Source organism: Schistocerca serialis, chromosome 12, assembly GCF_023864345.2.
Source record: "Schistocerca serialis cubense isolate TAMUIC-IGC-003099 chromosome 12, iqSchSeri2.2, whole genome shotgun sequence".
Taxonomy (NCBI): domain Eukaryota; kingdom Metazoa; phylum Arthropoda; class Insecta; order Orthoptera; family Acrididae; genus Schistocerca; species Schistocerca serialis.
Window position 1 is genome coordinate 56,593,242 of NC_064649.1, and position 15,423 is coordinate 56,608,664.

The window sequence follows — 15,423 nt, forward strand, 5'->3', positions numbered from 1 at the left end:
AGGGTTTCGCAGGGATCGAATGAGAGGTAGAGCCACGGGTCGTAACACATCTGAAATGTCAAGTCCACTGTTCAAAGAGCCGTCAATGCGAACAGGAGATGACCGAGACGTGTAACCAATGGCACCCATACCATCACGCCGGGTGATACGCCAGTTTGGCGATGACGAATACACGCTTCCAATGTGCGTTCAACGCGATGTCGCCAAACACGGATGCGACCATCACGATGCTGTAAACAGAACCTGGATTCATTCGAAAAAATGACGTTTTGCCATTCGTGCACCCAGGTTCGTCGTTGAGTATACCATCGCAGGCGCTCCTGTCTGTGATGCAGCGTCAAGGGTAACTGCAGCCGTGGTCTCCGACCTGATAGTCCATGCTGCTGCAAACGTCGTCGAACTGTTCGTGCAGACAGTTGTTGTCTTGCAAACGTCCCCATCTGTTGACTCAGAGATCGAGACGTGGCTGCACGATCCTTTACAGCCATGCGGATAAGATGCTTGTCATCTCGGCTAGTGATACGAGACCGTTGGGATCCAGCACGGCGTTTCGTATTACCCTCCTGAACCCACCGATTCCATAATCTGCTAACAGTCATTGGATCTCGACCAACGCGAGCAGCAACGTTGCGATACGATAAACCGCAATCGCGATTGGTTACAAGCCGACCTTTATCAAAGTCAGAAACGTGATGGTACGCATTTCTAATCCTTACACGAGGCATCACAACAACGTTTCACCAGGCAACGCCGGTCAACTGCTGCTCGTGTATGAGAAATCGGTTGGAAACTTTCCTCATGTCAGCATGTTGTGGGTGTCGCCATCGGCACCAACCTTGTGTGAATGCTCTGAAAAGCTAATCATTTGCGTATCACAGCATCTTCTTCCTGTCGGTTAGATTTCGCGTCTGTAGCATGTCAACTTCGTGGTGTAGCAATTTTAATGGCCAGTAGTGTACTTAAACCTAAGGCCATCACACACATCCATGCCCGAAGCAGGATTCGAACCTGCGACCGTAGCAGCAGCTCGGTTTTGGACTGAAGCGCCTAGAACCGCTCGTCCACAGCGGCCGGCACAAAGGAAGAGAGAGAAATAAAATTAATCTTTTAATTCTGATCACCGATTCGAAACCCCAATAAAATACCTAGTAAATTGATACTAAACGGAGACTGATCGGTCAATTAATTAGTAAGTCGTCTGTCTTAATTAATTAATAGCATTAAACTAATTTTCCCAGGTCCGCAGACACTGCCGAGGCATTGTCCACATAGAGGATCATCGGTTGCAGGGAGAAGGATAATATTGGCGTTTCCCTGTTATTTGATAGAAAAAACGCCCAAGATGGCGAAATCCTGCTAGATAGTAACCTACTTTGATAGTAGTGAGGTCCTAGTAACCGCGAGCGGATATAAGGATAGGCTATACAATACGGCGATAGCAGCGAAACTGAAATTTTTTGGAAAATCAAACAAAGATAAGTTTTTAAAAAATTAAATTATTTTTGTTTTTCAGAATATTTCCTTTTAAAATCAATACATTTTTGTATTCGATGAATCCAGTTCTGAAAGCAATTATCCGATATTACAGGGCTTGTGTTTCTCCGAATTACGATGAAATGTTACTGCGGACATGAATGAATATCCAAAGGAACAACCACTGTGGCAACTACAGTCGTTATGAAATACATTAAACGTATTCGCAGTTGCGAATATGGATGACCATCAGCTGCATAATCGAATGACGACAATGAAAATTTGTGCCGGACCAGAAGTCGAACCCGCATTTCGTGGTGGACGGCATTATGGAAGGTTGGGTCTGGCTGTGAGTCGTGTTCGAGTAGCCATATGGTAAGACGGCCGCTCTGGATAAGCGAAAGATACGGGTTAGATTCCCTGCCCGACACAAATGTTCATTGTCGTCATTCCATTATATAGCTGATGGTTATCCATATTAGCAACAGCGAATACATTTAATGTATTAAAGCAATGATGTCGCTCTGACTCAGACATAAAAGAGGCCAAGGTTTGTTTGTTTGTTTTTTTTGTTTTTTTTTTTTTCCCTAATAATGTTCCACTCCTTCATGTGATGACCAAAAAGTGATTCCACTCACTTCATCTTTAATGTTTGGAAACTAAAACAAATCATAAGGTGCTGTAGCGGGATTCTATGGTGGGGGTCCATGGTGTTGACCTCAAGGGCATCCATGTACTCAGTTGCTACTTCTGCTACATGCGTCGGTGCGTCGTCATGATGGAAAATTACTACTTTTTCTCTTACTTTTTCAAAAGTTTTGGAGTAAACATACATCTGTGTACCAATCCACATTACCGGAGTGTCTGTCTTCTAACGCTATAGTAACAGATTCTGTTCGAAAGACCAACTGAACTGACTGACTTTTCCTTTTCAGGATCGTAACAATGAATCCAAGGGTCATTACTAGTAATGATATATGAGACAGAATCCCTTGAAATCTTTCCAGAGTTTTGCTGCACCAATCAATGCGCAGTTGTTTTTGATCGGAAGGCAGTTTATGTCGAATCCATCAACACTAGAGTTTTCTCACGCCCAACAATGTAAGTAAAATGTCGCCCGATTAAGTTCATAAGATATCTGTCGATCTTCTTGAGGCAATAGTTGAATAGCGTCGTTCACGAAATTCATCCCAATGAAACAGACGATCTCTTTTGAATACGCGGTACCAATTACAAATTGTTCCTTTAGACGGGGCTTCTTCGCCAAATTTATTTCCAAGACGATCTTCAGATTGTTTAGGATCAATATCATACAAATTCATAGCACGGACAAGTTCTCTAGTCATATTCATTGGTTTGAATTAGCACAACCTTTAAAATTTTGACGCTCATGTGTATGTTTCCAGGTTTTTAATGTGTGCGAGTGTCTCGCGCATACCACAGGTGCTCTCTCTCTCGGTGAAACTGTCTGCCTTAGTGCTTCCACAACCTCTTCACGCTAGTTCACAGGCGAAGTACTGTTAGTATGCCGTGTTCGCATCGACCATCTCTTCATAATTATGTTGTACAGATGGAGGTGGTATTTTAATTTTATCTACAGACGACGACTGTTTTATGCACCTGCACTGCAGGATGTGACTGTAGCATGTGGCTAAACGTTTTTGTGCTTGTAATAGTTTGGTAATTTTCATGGTACTTAAAGCTGTAAGTGTTTGTTTCTCTTTCTTTTATCTCAGTTATTTAAGTTTTTTGCTAATGAAGGTGTTTCCCTGTTCAGGGGTATTTTTGCTTCTGATGAAGGTATATTTAGTTGTACCGAAACCGTGGTCAAGGATTTCAATAAATCTTTATCCTGTAAACTGTTTGGCTGTTATTATTCACCGTGAAGATTTTCAACAGTTGCTGCTATAGCCATGTTTAAAACTTTGAAATTACAAGTAACGTAAGTTGGAACGATCACATAAATAATGTTGTGGCTAAAGCAAACCAAAGACAGAGATTCACTGGTAAAAATGGCTCTGAGCACTATGGGACTTAACATCTGAGGTCATCAGTCCCCTAGAACTTAGAACTACTTAAAACTAACTAACCTAAGGACATCACGCACATCCATGCCCAAGGCAGGATTCGAACCTGCGACCGTTGCAGTCGCGCGGTTCCGGACAGAAGCGCCTAGAACCGCATGGCCACCGCGGCCGGCATTCATTGGTAGAACACTTAGAAGGTGCAACAGGTTTACTAAAGAGACTGCTTACAGCACTCTTGTCCGCCCTATCCTGGAGTACTGCTGTGTGGTGTGGGATCCGCATTAGGTGGGACTGACGGATGACATCGAAAAAGTTCAAAGAAGGGCAGCTCATTTTGCATTATCGCGAAACAGGGGAGATAGTGCCACTGGCATGATACATGAATTGGAGTGGTAATCATCAAAACAAAGGCGTTTTTCGTTGCGACGGGATCTTCTCACGAAATTTCAATCACCAGTTTTCTCCTCCGATTGCGAAAGCGTTGTGTTGGCACCCACCTACATAGGGAGAAATCATCATTACGATAAAATAAGAGAAATCAGGGCTCGTACAGAAAAATTTAACTGCTCGTTTTCCCCGCGCGCCGTTCGAGAGTGGAACGGTAGAGAGACAGCTTGAAGGTGGTTCACTGAACGCTCTGCCAAGCACTTTATTGTGAATACCAGAGTTGTCACGTAGATGTGGATGTAGATGGGTGACAATGCGTCGTGTCACTGGACCACAATAGTTCGCGATGAATTTGGAGAACATCCTGGACAATTCGATGGAATGGTTTGCCCATCCAGACCGCCCGCCATGAATCCCATCGAACATTTATGGGTCATAATCGAGAGGCCAGTTTGTGCACAGAATCCTGTGCGGGAACACTTTCGCGATAATGGAGATCTCTAGAGGTGACATGAATCGGTATTTCTGTAGGAGACTTCCAGTGACTTGTTGAGTTCAGGTCACGCCGGGCTGCTCCGCTACGCCAAGCAAAAGGAGGTCCGACACGATATTAGGACGTATCCCATTGACTTTTGTCAACTCAGCGTATGAGAAGCTGTTCGACGATTTTATCCCATTCTTTTTCACTCCCTAGTGATTGAGTTAGCTGGACTGCTGGTCGCACTTTGGAACTCACGACCCGTCATCCTGCTGAATTCAATCGACTTTTACGATCATCCTCCGAAATGCTCGACCGTCCCTCTTCGTCACTACAAGACGTCTTCCTGCTCTTGGTTCACCAGTGTTCGTTCCTTCGCGTTTCCGCTTCACAGTCGCATCAACAACAGTCCAATGGGGTAGCCTTAGGAGGGTCGAAATGTCCTTGCTTTATTTTCTACTAGGGTGACATCCAACAACTAGTCCATATTTTAAGTCACTGTGATCTGACCGACCCTGCTGTTACCGCTTCTCCAAAGACAACACCGCACTCCACGGCTCCTTTTATATTGACTGGTCCGCCTCTCGCGACATACGGCACGCTTTTTGATCAGATAGTGTTGACCTGTCGAAGGGTGATATTCGTACCACGAGATAAGTGTACTCTACTGTAACTAAAATGTTACAGGCTCGAGGTTACGTAAAATAGGAGGGTTGGAACTTTAATAGTGGCAACTATTTATTTACAGCTCGTACAAAATAGATACGTCTTTGAAAGTTTTACTGACCTTCAAATTAGTCACCTTCATTGTGTATAACCCGTTGCCAGCAATGTGTAAGTCTTAGGATACTCTTAGCAATACCAGCTGTTTTGACAGTTCGAGCGGCGCGGTCTATTGCCTGACGAATTTGTAGCAGTTCTGAAGCTTCAGTTTCAAAATCGAGTTGAACTTACGAGGATTTAAGTTAGGGGAGTGTAGTAGGTCGTGTAGCACTTAGCAGTCCCATCAGTCAAACAAATCAGTAACAGCTTAAACTGTACCTGCTTGAGCATTGTCCTGCAAAATGATGGTCAGGTCCTGCAGAAAGTGTCACCACTTCTGTCTCTAAGCTAGTCGTAGGTTGTGTTCCAAAAACGAACAGCTCAGAGACAGAAGTGGTGACACTTTCTGCAGGACCTGACCATCATTTTGCAGGACAATGCTCAAGCACGTACAGTGAAAGCTCTTACTGATTTGTTTGACTGATGGGGCTGCTAAGTGAAATACCACCTACTGCACCCCCATGACTTAAAGCCCTGGTGATTCAACTCGATTTCTAAACTGAAGGAAACACTTCACGGCATTCGCTTCAGAAATGCTACAAATTCGTCGGGAAATAGACCGCGCCGCTCGAACTGTCAACACAACTGGCACTGCTAAGAGTATCCTACGACTTCCACATCGCTGGCAACGGGTTAAACACAATGATGGTGACTACTTTTAAGGTCAGTAAAACTTTGAAGCAAATATATATTTCGTACTAGCTGTAAATAAATAGTTGTCACTGTTAATGTTCCAAACCTCGTAGAATCTGCAATAAACACACATTTTTAGGTTTGCGATTCCCCACTGCAGTTACCAGTGTATAAGACATCCACATGGGTTATTTTACAGACTTGTGTACAATGTAATACATGGACATGTCATCTCCCTCACCTGCGACACAACTCTTTCGGCTCAGTTTCATAGGTTTTATGTAGCGTTTTCATCTTCATTTTTCTCGTCGAGTATCCTCTACCATCGATTAGACACTAACTTAATCAGTTCTACCTATGCTGGCGTCTGATTTTCAGCTGTCTTGAAATAAATGATAAATGGACGTGCCGTTCTGATCTGTCCACTCCTGGTAGATGTTGACCTGAGCAAACACAACGAGAGGCACGCTCAGCTTTCTGTAACAAATTTACTGAAATAAACTACGAGTCCCAAACATTTTAGTATGAACTAAGTTAGCAACTTATTCAATTATTTTACTCTCATATTAACGAAAGGACGCAGAAAGAGAGTATCCAGAGAATAAAAACAAGGATTGCTACCAGCAGTTGCACGAAGTTTAAATAAGAATAGCTCTAATGAAAGCTTTATCAGTACAACTTCAAATAAGAAAGAGTATTTTTAATTAAAGAACAGAAAAAGCAAAAAACATTCAGCATCTATATAAATGAATATTTAAATGTTCAGTTGTTCAAGGAATACGTGCGAGTTTTTACATTACTGTTGAAGCGCCATATAAATGTGTATGTATATATAATACACAAAGGTGATACCTTGTTAGCAAAAACCTCATGTTCATCTGTTTAAAAGCCTTAAATCCTCGAAGATTCTTCACCGATTGCTTTGAAATTTGACGCAATGTTGCAGTCCAATACGTGTGCGTTTTATATACCTACTGGAGCGCCAAGTGTAATATGTAAATATATATGTAATATATAAAACGAAACGTTTTTACCAAAAATCTCGAAAAGTTCAGTGCTTCAAATTAGTACACGATACACTGATAGGCATTCAGACGGACATAGGCAATATATTTTTTAAACGCCATTGTTATGTTTATGGCCTATCGACTTATGATTGTAATATTACGACATAGTCTGAATCGTGCGACTCTTGTAATCTTACCCATTCGCGTATATTAAAACTGCGCGAAACACTGTCTTTGAAGCTACTACCCTCACACATTCAACAACTGGAGTTGTCTCTCACACACCAATAACCCCAACCACTTTATCCATTCATCTTGAGTGACTTCAATTCCTAATCAAGGTTTCGATTTCCATAATATTTAATTAAGTCGGAGAATGGGGTACGAGGAGAGAGGTGGGTGGGGGGGAAGGAAATGGATATACAGAGGCTGGAGGAGGAGATCGAAAGAGAGGGTGGAGGGAGACGAAAATGAACAAAGAGAGGTGAGAGGACAACATAGGCGCAGAGAGGAAGAGGGCAGATGGGGAAGTAGTGGTACCTATATACAGCTGTATCTAGCAATTGCGAAGCACTGCTCGGTTTCAGACAATCACTCCGACATATGCTGTTAATATGCCGGCACACAAGCTAGCACTGTGAAATTAAACACATTACGAGGCACTGTAGAATATTGCATCAGTGTTGTGCGTGTTTACATTCATAACGGAAACATATTGGAATCATGTCCTTTCTTTTTCCTTACTTTTTCATCTAACCAGACTGGGCCACAGTAACACGTGAACGGATGCAGCTAGTACGAAAATAAAATGCTAAAACAGTGTAGAAATGTATTAAAAGACTGTAAAATATGTGAAGTGATCCCTCATGAACGTGAGAGAAATCGTGAAATCTGGATAAGAATCAACAGGAAAACAATTACTTAATAGAAGCGCCAATAATAAAGTTACGTGAGAAAGAAGGGATGATACACGTTTCCCAAACTTGCTGTGGAAGTCAAAGTTAGTTTTGTGTTAGTGTTTTATCATGGGCACCGACCTCTATAACGACCCTCTGTCACCCACTCCGTTAACCGCAACCACGAATAGGAGGGTGTAAAGCTGATTGACACCTGAATTCCCGTTTACCGTAGCAATAGCAATAGCAACAGCTGTCGACAGCAACCTAATTACTCGATTGCTCTCGAGTTTTAAAAACATGTGACGTCACGGGAGCTCGCGGGAATGGCATTTTACCGCAGTCTGGGTGTGAATCGGACATTCTTAGAAGCTACAATCCTCCTTGAAGATGTTCTCCATAGACAGGTACAAAATACTGAAGAAATTCGTTAGGCCACGGTGTTGTAACCGCCAATATTCTAAAGTGTGTGACTGGAAGGAAGTAAGAGAATCTTACCAGTTTAAATGAATAAAGAAACAAAATTTCCAGCCATGAAAGTCTACATTTTACCAAAGGGATCAGTGTCACGTGTTTCTCGTCCTTCTTTTCCTTCATATGACACATCCCTTTCATACTTCGGCACACACAAATACTTGCATCGTAAACTATGCTGATCAGAAACCGCTAATACGCGACGCGTAATATTTGTCCATATTTCTATTCCCATCATACGTTGGCCGAAATTGCGCGAGACAGCAATCCAATCTATAATAAATCATACTGAGCATTACGTAAAAGCTGGAGAATAATTTCGCAACTAATTAACGCAACTGTTTCTTACCGAATGATATACATTATCAATTAACACATCGGCTGCGAGATAACTCCTGTTTTTTCGTGCATGGATTTAATGTACAATGAAACTGTTGAAGTGCGGGGCCCTTGTAAAATGCACTTTAACACCTGCAGAAATTCTCTTATCGATGATCAAATCTGTCATGCCTTCCTGCAGAAAAATTCACACTAACGTCGACAAAACCTTAAGCTGATCTGAGAATGACAGTCCCCTTTCCAAATGTATAAATTTCCAGATTAACAGGACTATCTACTCTACGACAGACTCTTCGGTTACAGCCCAAATGATGAACATCGATTAAAAACTTACGTGTAAGGTTACGCAGCGATATAGCTCGTAAAATAAGTGTTGGAAACTTTAACCCTTGCTCCGAAAATCTGAGATATTGTAACGCACCGTTTCTAGTGTTTAGGACCCTCAGTAAGTCAGTCAAATGCTAGACGCCGAAGTAATTCGCATACACATCGCTAAGATAGAGTGCGTCTGGCGGCAGAGGGAACAGAATGCGAAAGGCACTCGCGAACCGCAAGACAGAAAAATAGAAAAATGTGGAGTAACTGAATTCCACATGCGCTCCTAAAATTTTCTACTGCCAGCATTGTATAGTTTGCAAGAACTGCAAGGAAATGGTAAAAGGCGTTTGAGCGCGTATTTAATCACACAGTTTCCCTCACAATACACAAGGTGTTCCACAATTGTGTCAGTACAGAGATGTTTGACAAAAATAATCTTTTAATACCAGCTGGTTCATATAAAGGTACGGTTTTATTCAGAACAGATTCCCAAATAGTAGGTAGCGATGGATAAGTTTCAGATTAGGGCGCAAGGCATCTGGATCTGTTCTTGACAACTTGCGAGCACCATATGTATCATTCCACATTCAGATGCTAAAAAGAACACAAATACAGAAATTTGTTTAAAATCATACACAACGCAAATTAAAAAAATCAAGTTGTAGCAAGAACTTCCAACAATTTCGTTATTGCGACATACTGATTAACAACTACCCATTCTGAAATACTTTGCAGTATTCCGGTTGTACCTCATAACTGTTGTATATTTTCAGGTAAAATACTAAGCTTAAAAGCTTTCTGCACATTCAGTTCATTGTTCCCTAGTGAGCCGTGGCGCCATTAAGTTAGTAGACCTGTCTGGCGGCACTAGCTCAAGGGTAGACATGGATTACAAGTGTTGGAGAGAGAGAGAGAGAGAGAGAGAGAGAGAGAGAGACGAGCAGTCAAGTTGTATTTTGTGATGGAGTAAGAAGTGTTTGGACCATGTTGTGTGCAGGAAATAATTTTCTTGTATTAATTTTCATTTGTGGAGAGATATTTTGTAAATTCATTCAGAGGACTTCAAAAGGAACTGTAAGAGGGCATTTGCCGAGACGTTCAAGCATTGTAATTAATTTGATCAGGAATTTAGAATTAGAGATTTTTGTGATAAAGATGTGTGACGATTTTTCTACGAAGATGGATAGAATGTGTGTTTGTAAGAAAGTAAAGAGAGTTTGTTCAGGTTTTTCCACTGTTAATGTAAAGTGAATTTTTAATATCTCAATTGTTCAAATATTTTGTCCTATTGATGTAAAGTTTTGTTAATGTAGTTATTTTACTGTTTTTCCATCAGTCAGCATGCATCTCCGTATTTCACATATATAATGTTGCTTTCCCGAGTTTCTCAGTAACAGAACTGTAATTGACAATGATAACTTCAGTAATGATATTTACTAGCACAGACGTTTTGTGGATGTCTCTATAGTTACAAGAACGCATTGCACATTGCATTGCTAGTAGTTCGAATTTTCATTATTTATCCAGCATAGCAACAGCACCTGCAGTAGTTTTTAGATAGCAGCAGCACAGCATTTATTTATGGCACAAACAGGTAGGTCATGTATAATTTGTGATACAATTAACATTTCAACAGTGACACACTTATCAGACAAGGTATTTTTTGTACTTACTAATATTGCATATTTTTCTCGCAGTCAGAGTGCTTGTATTATTGCTAACAGGACGGTTTTCTTTAAATTTAATATAACACACTATACTCTCGCCATGGGCGTTGCAGTACACAGTTTAATGCTGCCTTTCTGATTAACTTTTTCATTCTTGATCACTTTTCAAGAATTAAAAGATTACTTAGGAATACGAACTTAACTGTTTCTCTAATCACGAGTTTAACTTCACATTATCACAGAGACAAAATACCACTAAATATAACTAGACATTACCATACAAACAAAACCAATTATAATTGCGTAGGGTTCCGCGACCTGTCAGTCGACATAAAAGGACACTGCATGGCTAGAACTCACCATTAGACCCAGAAGAAGGCCGCTGCTACCGTGGCCGAAACGTTGGTTTTTCTCCAGCAGCAGTATTTTTATACATTATGACGCGGTACCATACCCAGAAAACTTCTATATCAAAACCAATTAGCTACTATCACTGTAGACCACAGGGGGGGGAAAGAATGATGTTGCGCTGTTTCAAACAGACTGGACCTGTATTCGTTTCCCTAATTTGCTTCAGGCAAATGCCACGATGGTTCCTTATACAAGATTGCCTCTACTACCCTTCTCAAACTAGACCTGCGAGTATACAGGCTGTTACAAAAAGGTACGGCCAAACTTTCAGGAAACATTCCTCACACACAAATAAAGAAAATATGTTATTTGGACATGTGTCCGGAAACGCTTACTTTCCATGTTAGAGCTCATTTTATTACTTCTCTTCAAATCACATTTATCATGGAATGGAAACACACTGAAACAGAACGTACCAGCGTGACTTCAAACACTTTGTTACAGGAAACGTACAAAATGTCCTCCGTTAGCGAGGAAATATGCATCCTCCCTCCGTCGCATGGAATCCCTGATGCGCTGAAGCAGTCCTGGAGAATGGCGTATTGTATCACAGCCGTCCACAATACGAGCACGAAGAGTCTCTACATTTGGTACCGGGGTGGCGTAGACAAGAGCTTTCAAATGCCCCCATAAATGAAAATCAAGAGGGTTGAGATCAGGAGAGCGTAGAGGCCATGGAATTGGTCCGCCTCTACCAATCCATCGGTCACTGAATCTGTTGTTGAGAAGCGTACGAACACTTCGACTGAAATGTGCAGGAGCTCCATCGTGCATGAACCACTTGTTGTGTCGTACTTGTAAAGACATGTTCTAGCAGCACAGGTAGAGTATCCCGTATGAAATCATGATAACGTGCTCCATTGAGCGTTGGTGGAAGAACATGGGGCCCAATCAAGACATCACCAACAATGCCTACCCAAACGTTCACAGAAAATCTGTGTTGATGACGTGATTGCACAATTGCGTGCGGATTCTCGTCAGCGCACACATGTTGATTGTGAAAATTTACAATTTGATCATGTTGGAATTAAGCCTCATCCGTAAAGAGAACATTTGCACTGAAATGATGATTGACACATTGTTGGATGAACCATTCGCAGAAGTGTACTCGTGGAGGCCAACCAGCTGCTGATAGTGCCTGCACACGCTGTACATGGTACGGAAACAACTGGTTCTCCCGTAGCACTCTCCATACTGTGATGTGGTCAACGTTACCTTGTACAGCAGCGACTTCTCTGACGCTGACATTAGGGTTATCGTCAACTGCACGAAGAATTGTCTCGTCCATTGCAGCTGTCCTCGTCGTTCTAGGTCTTCCCCAGTCGCGAGTCATACGCTGGAATGTTCCGTGCTCCCTAAGACGCCGATCAATTGCTTCGAACGTCTTCCTGTCGGGACACCTTCGTTCTGGAAATCTGTCTCGATACAAACGTACCGCGCCACGGCTATTGTCCCGTGCTAATCCATACATCAAGTGGGCATCTGCCAACTCCGCATTTGTAAACATTGCACTGACTGCAAAACCACGTTCATGATGAACACTAACCTGTTGATGCCACGTACTGATGTGCTTGATGCTAGTACTGTAGAGCAATGAGTCGCATGTCAACACAAGCACCGAAGTCAACACTGCCTTCCTTCAATAGGGCTAACTGGCGGTGAATCGAGGAAGTACAGTACATACTGACGAAACTAAAATGAGCTCTAATATGGAAATTAAGCGTTTCCGGACGCATGTCCACATAATATCGTTTCTTTATTTGTGTGTGAGGAATGTTTCCTGAAAGTTTGGCCGTACCTTTTTGTAACACCCTGAATAAATGCCGGTATATGAGAAATATGTTTTTGTTCCTAAACTGTAACACGGTGACATGTCCCATACCCTTATAAAAGTGGTTCACAGATAGACGAGTCTACTACTATTTATAGTCGCCGAAGCGCGGCTAGAGCCGCACGCCAGACCCTTGCCCCGCGCTGAGGACAGAAGAACAAAGGTGCCGCGGCTGCTCCCGCGCCCTCCCTACCCCTCCTTGTTTCCACGGGAAACAATGCACCCGCAGGCTCGAGGCTACCGGTGGACGTTTCTTTCTTCACTTCCCCCTCTCCCCCTTTCCAACCTGTCAGCAGGTATCCCCGTCTTGACACTTGCTCCAGGCTGTTGCCTCCTTGCTGCTTTGTCAACCCTTACTGCAATTGTTCTCTGCCAGACCGATTCTGCTGCTTCGTAAACGACTCTTTTCATGGAATAACCACCCTTTTTTGTTACTTTTTCACTTTTTTAAAATTTTATACCATCTAGCCTTCGTGTTATTAGCCCACTATCTACACTGGCGGAAAGAAATGCAGTACCCTCAAGGGCAAAATGATTTTGTTGACAAGTGACTTGATAGGTTGTTTGTCATTGTAGGAGTAGCTATATAATAAAAAAAGATTTACATGAAACACATACGCCACAGTAAAGGATGCCTAAACAGGCGCATCAGTACGCAGCGTCTTAGGTTTGCTGAACCTACGAAAGAAAACATGGGACACAGACATAACAGAAGAGTTGGTTGGCATATCTATGTATCCTTATGGTATATCTCCTCATTCCTCTGTATATTTATTCCCGCCCGCTTACGTCGTTAGCTTGAAACGGACAATAGTTACCTGTTCTCTGCTTCATCGCTAAAAGGCCTAACAAAAGACGGACAGTCGGGACTTATATCTATTTGGGCGAAAACGACCATAAAAGGCCGCACAGGTCTGTATAAATCCAGACACCTGGCCATTCTAATAGCAGCGCACTATTGTGACCGTCTCAGCAAAAGGACGCCACAGGAAGGGTGAAGCGGAACACCTCGATAGGTAGGCGTTCTTGTCCAAAGAGACGTATTCAGCACGCTTACTCTGCAGAAGGTGGCGCCTTGGGCTTCTGAAAGGAGAGGTTACTCCACAGCGAGAGCTGTGCAGTTGCTGGCACGATGTCAGGATTTCTGAATGGTCACACGCAGCACCTCGATGTGTTAGTGACTTAGAGGCCACAAGTGCAAGTGTTTAGAGAATACACAGCGCATAAAATTAAAGGATATCTTTTTCGAAGCCCTGTGATTGTCTCCCACTGCGATGCATAAGATGTAAATATGGCTCGGAGGTGCCTACACCTTCCTCTGCAATGGTGAAAAAGCGTGGTGCCCTGTAACGTCATCCTCGCACTCGGCGACGCTTGGACTGTTGACACATTCGAGAAAAAGGCCAGAGCTCAGAAGCTCGTGTAAGTTGTGAAGCGGGAACGCAATATTTGCTTTCGTTTACAGGTTGGAACCGGTAGAGATCGCATGCGGCGAAATTTGGTTGGTCCATTACGGCCTGGGGGACATCCGCTGGTACGTATTTCTCGATCCAAAAAAATTTTCCAACAGCCGTACGTTTTGGTTTATTTTATTTCATATCTCAATTGCTACCAGTTTCGGCAACTCAGTATTGCCATCTTCAGGCCACTGCATAATAAAGGAGTATACATGTAGTGATATAAGGGTGAACAGTTCTACAATTGATTAGTGAATCAGCGACCACATATAGTGACACAACACCAAACAGGTTTTGATTAAAGCTACTTAATTATGTCAGTTTCAAAAAATGGTTCAAATGACTCTGAGCAATTCGGGACTTAACTTCTGAGGTCATCAGTCGCCTAGAACTTAGAGATACTTAAACCTAACTAACCTAATAACATCACGCACATCCATGCCCGAGGCAGGATTCGAACCTGCGACCGTAGCGGTCGCGCGGTTTCTGACTGTAGCGCCTAGAACCGCTCGGCCATCCCGTGTCAGTTTCCACTTACGCATTTTGTTCACTGCCACGTTCAGAATGCTTTATAGCTACATGTAATGATGTCAGCTTGCCAACTAATCTCTTCAGTAAGACGCTGAAATGGTCTTAATATAGAGGTGCTGATATTCTAGTTTCATTATTTTTATCTTGTAATATATCAAGAGCCATGTATAATTGCTTGTCACCATCTTGAGAATTCAGATCTCCAGTAGAACAATACAGCATATTGTATGACCGTTCCCACTGATCAAACACTAATTAGAAACTATGTATGGTTGTAATTAGCTTTACCGTGTCCACCTCAGTTGTAATGATAGGCCCTATGTTCGACCATTTATTGCCAAAATATCGACTCTATTGATTAAGCTGCATGTCCAGCTCCGTACGAACAGGCTTCGGAAGGCCCAACGCTACCGACCGACCGCCGCGTCATCCTCATTCGTTAGGCGTCAGTGGATGCGGATATGGAGGGGCATGTGGTCACCAAACAGCTCTCCAGCCGTTGTCAGTTTTCCTGCCCGGAGCCGCAACTGCTCGATCAAGTAACTCTCCAACTGCCCTTACAAGGACTGAATGCACGCTGCTTACCAACACCGCTCGGCAGACCCTGACAGACGCCCATCCAAGAGCTTCACGAACCCAACATCACTTAACTTCACGGAGCCGTTGACTGCA

The 15,423-nt window shown here is 42.7% G+C and overlaps 1 protein-coding gene across 1 annotated transcript in view; it reads right to left on the reverse strand.

The window, feature by feature from the left end:
* LOC126427928 (uncharacterized) overlaps positions 1–15,423 on the reverse strand; it is a 153,676-nt gene that overhangs the window by 57,848 nt on the left and 80,405 nt on the right. The gene's annotated exons all lie outside the window — the stretch shown is intronic.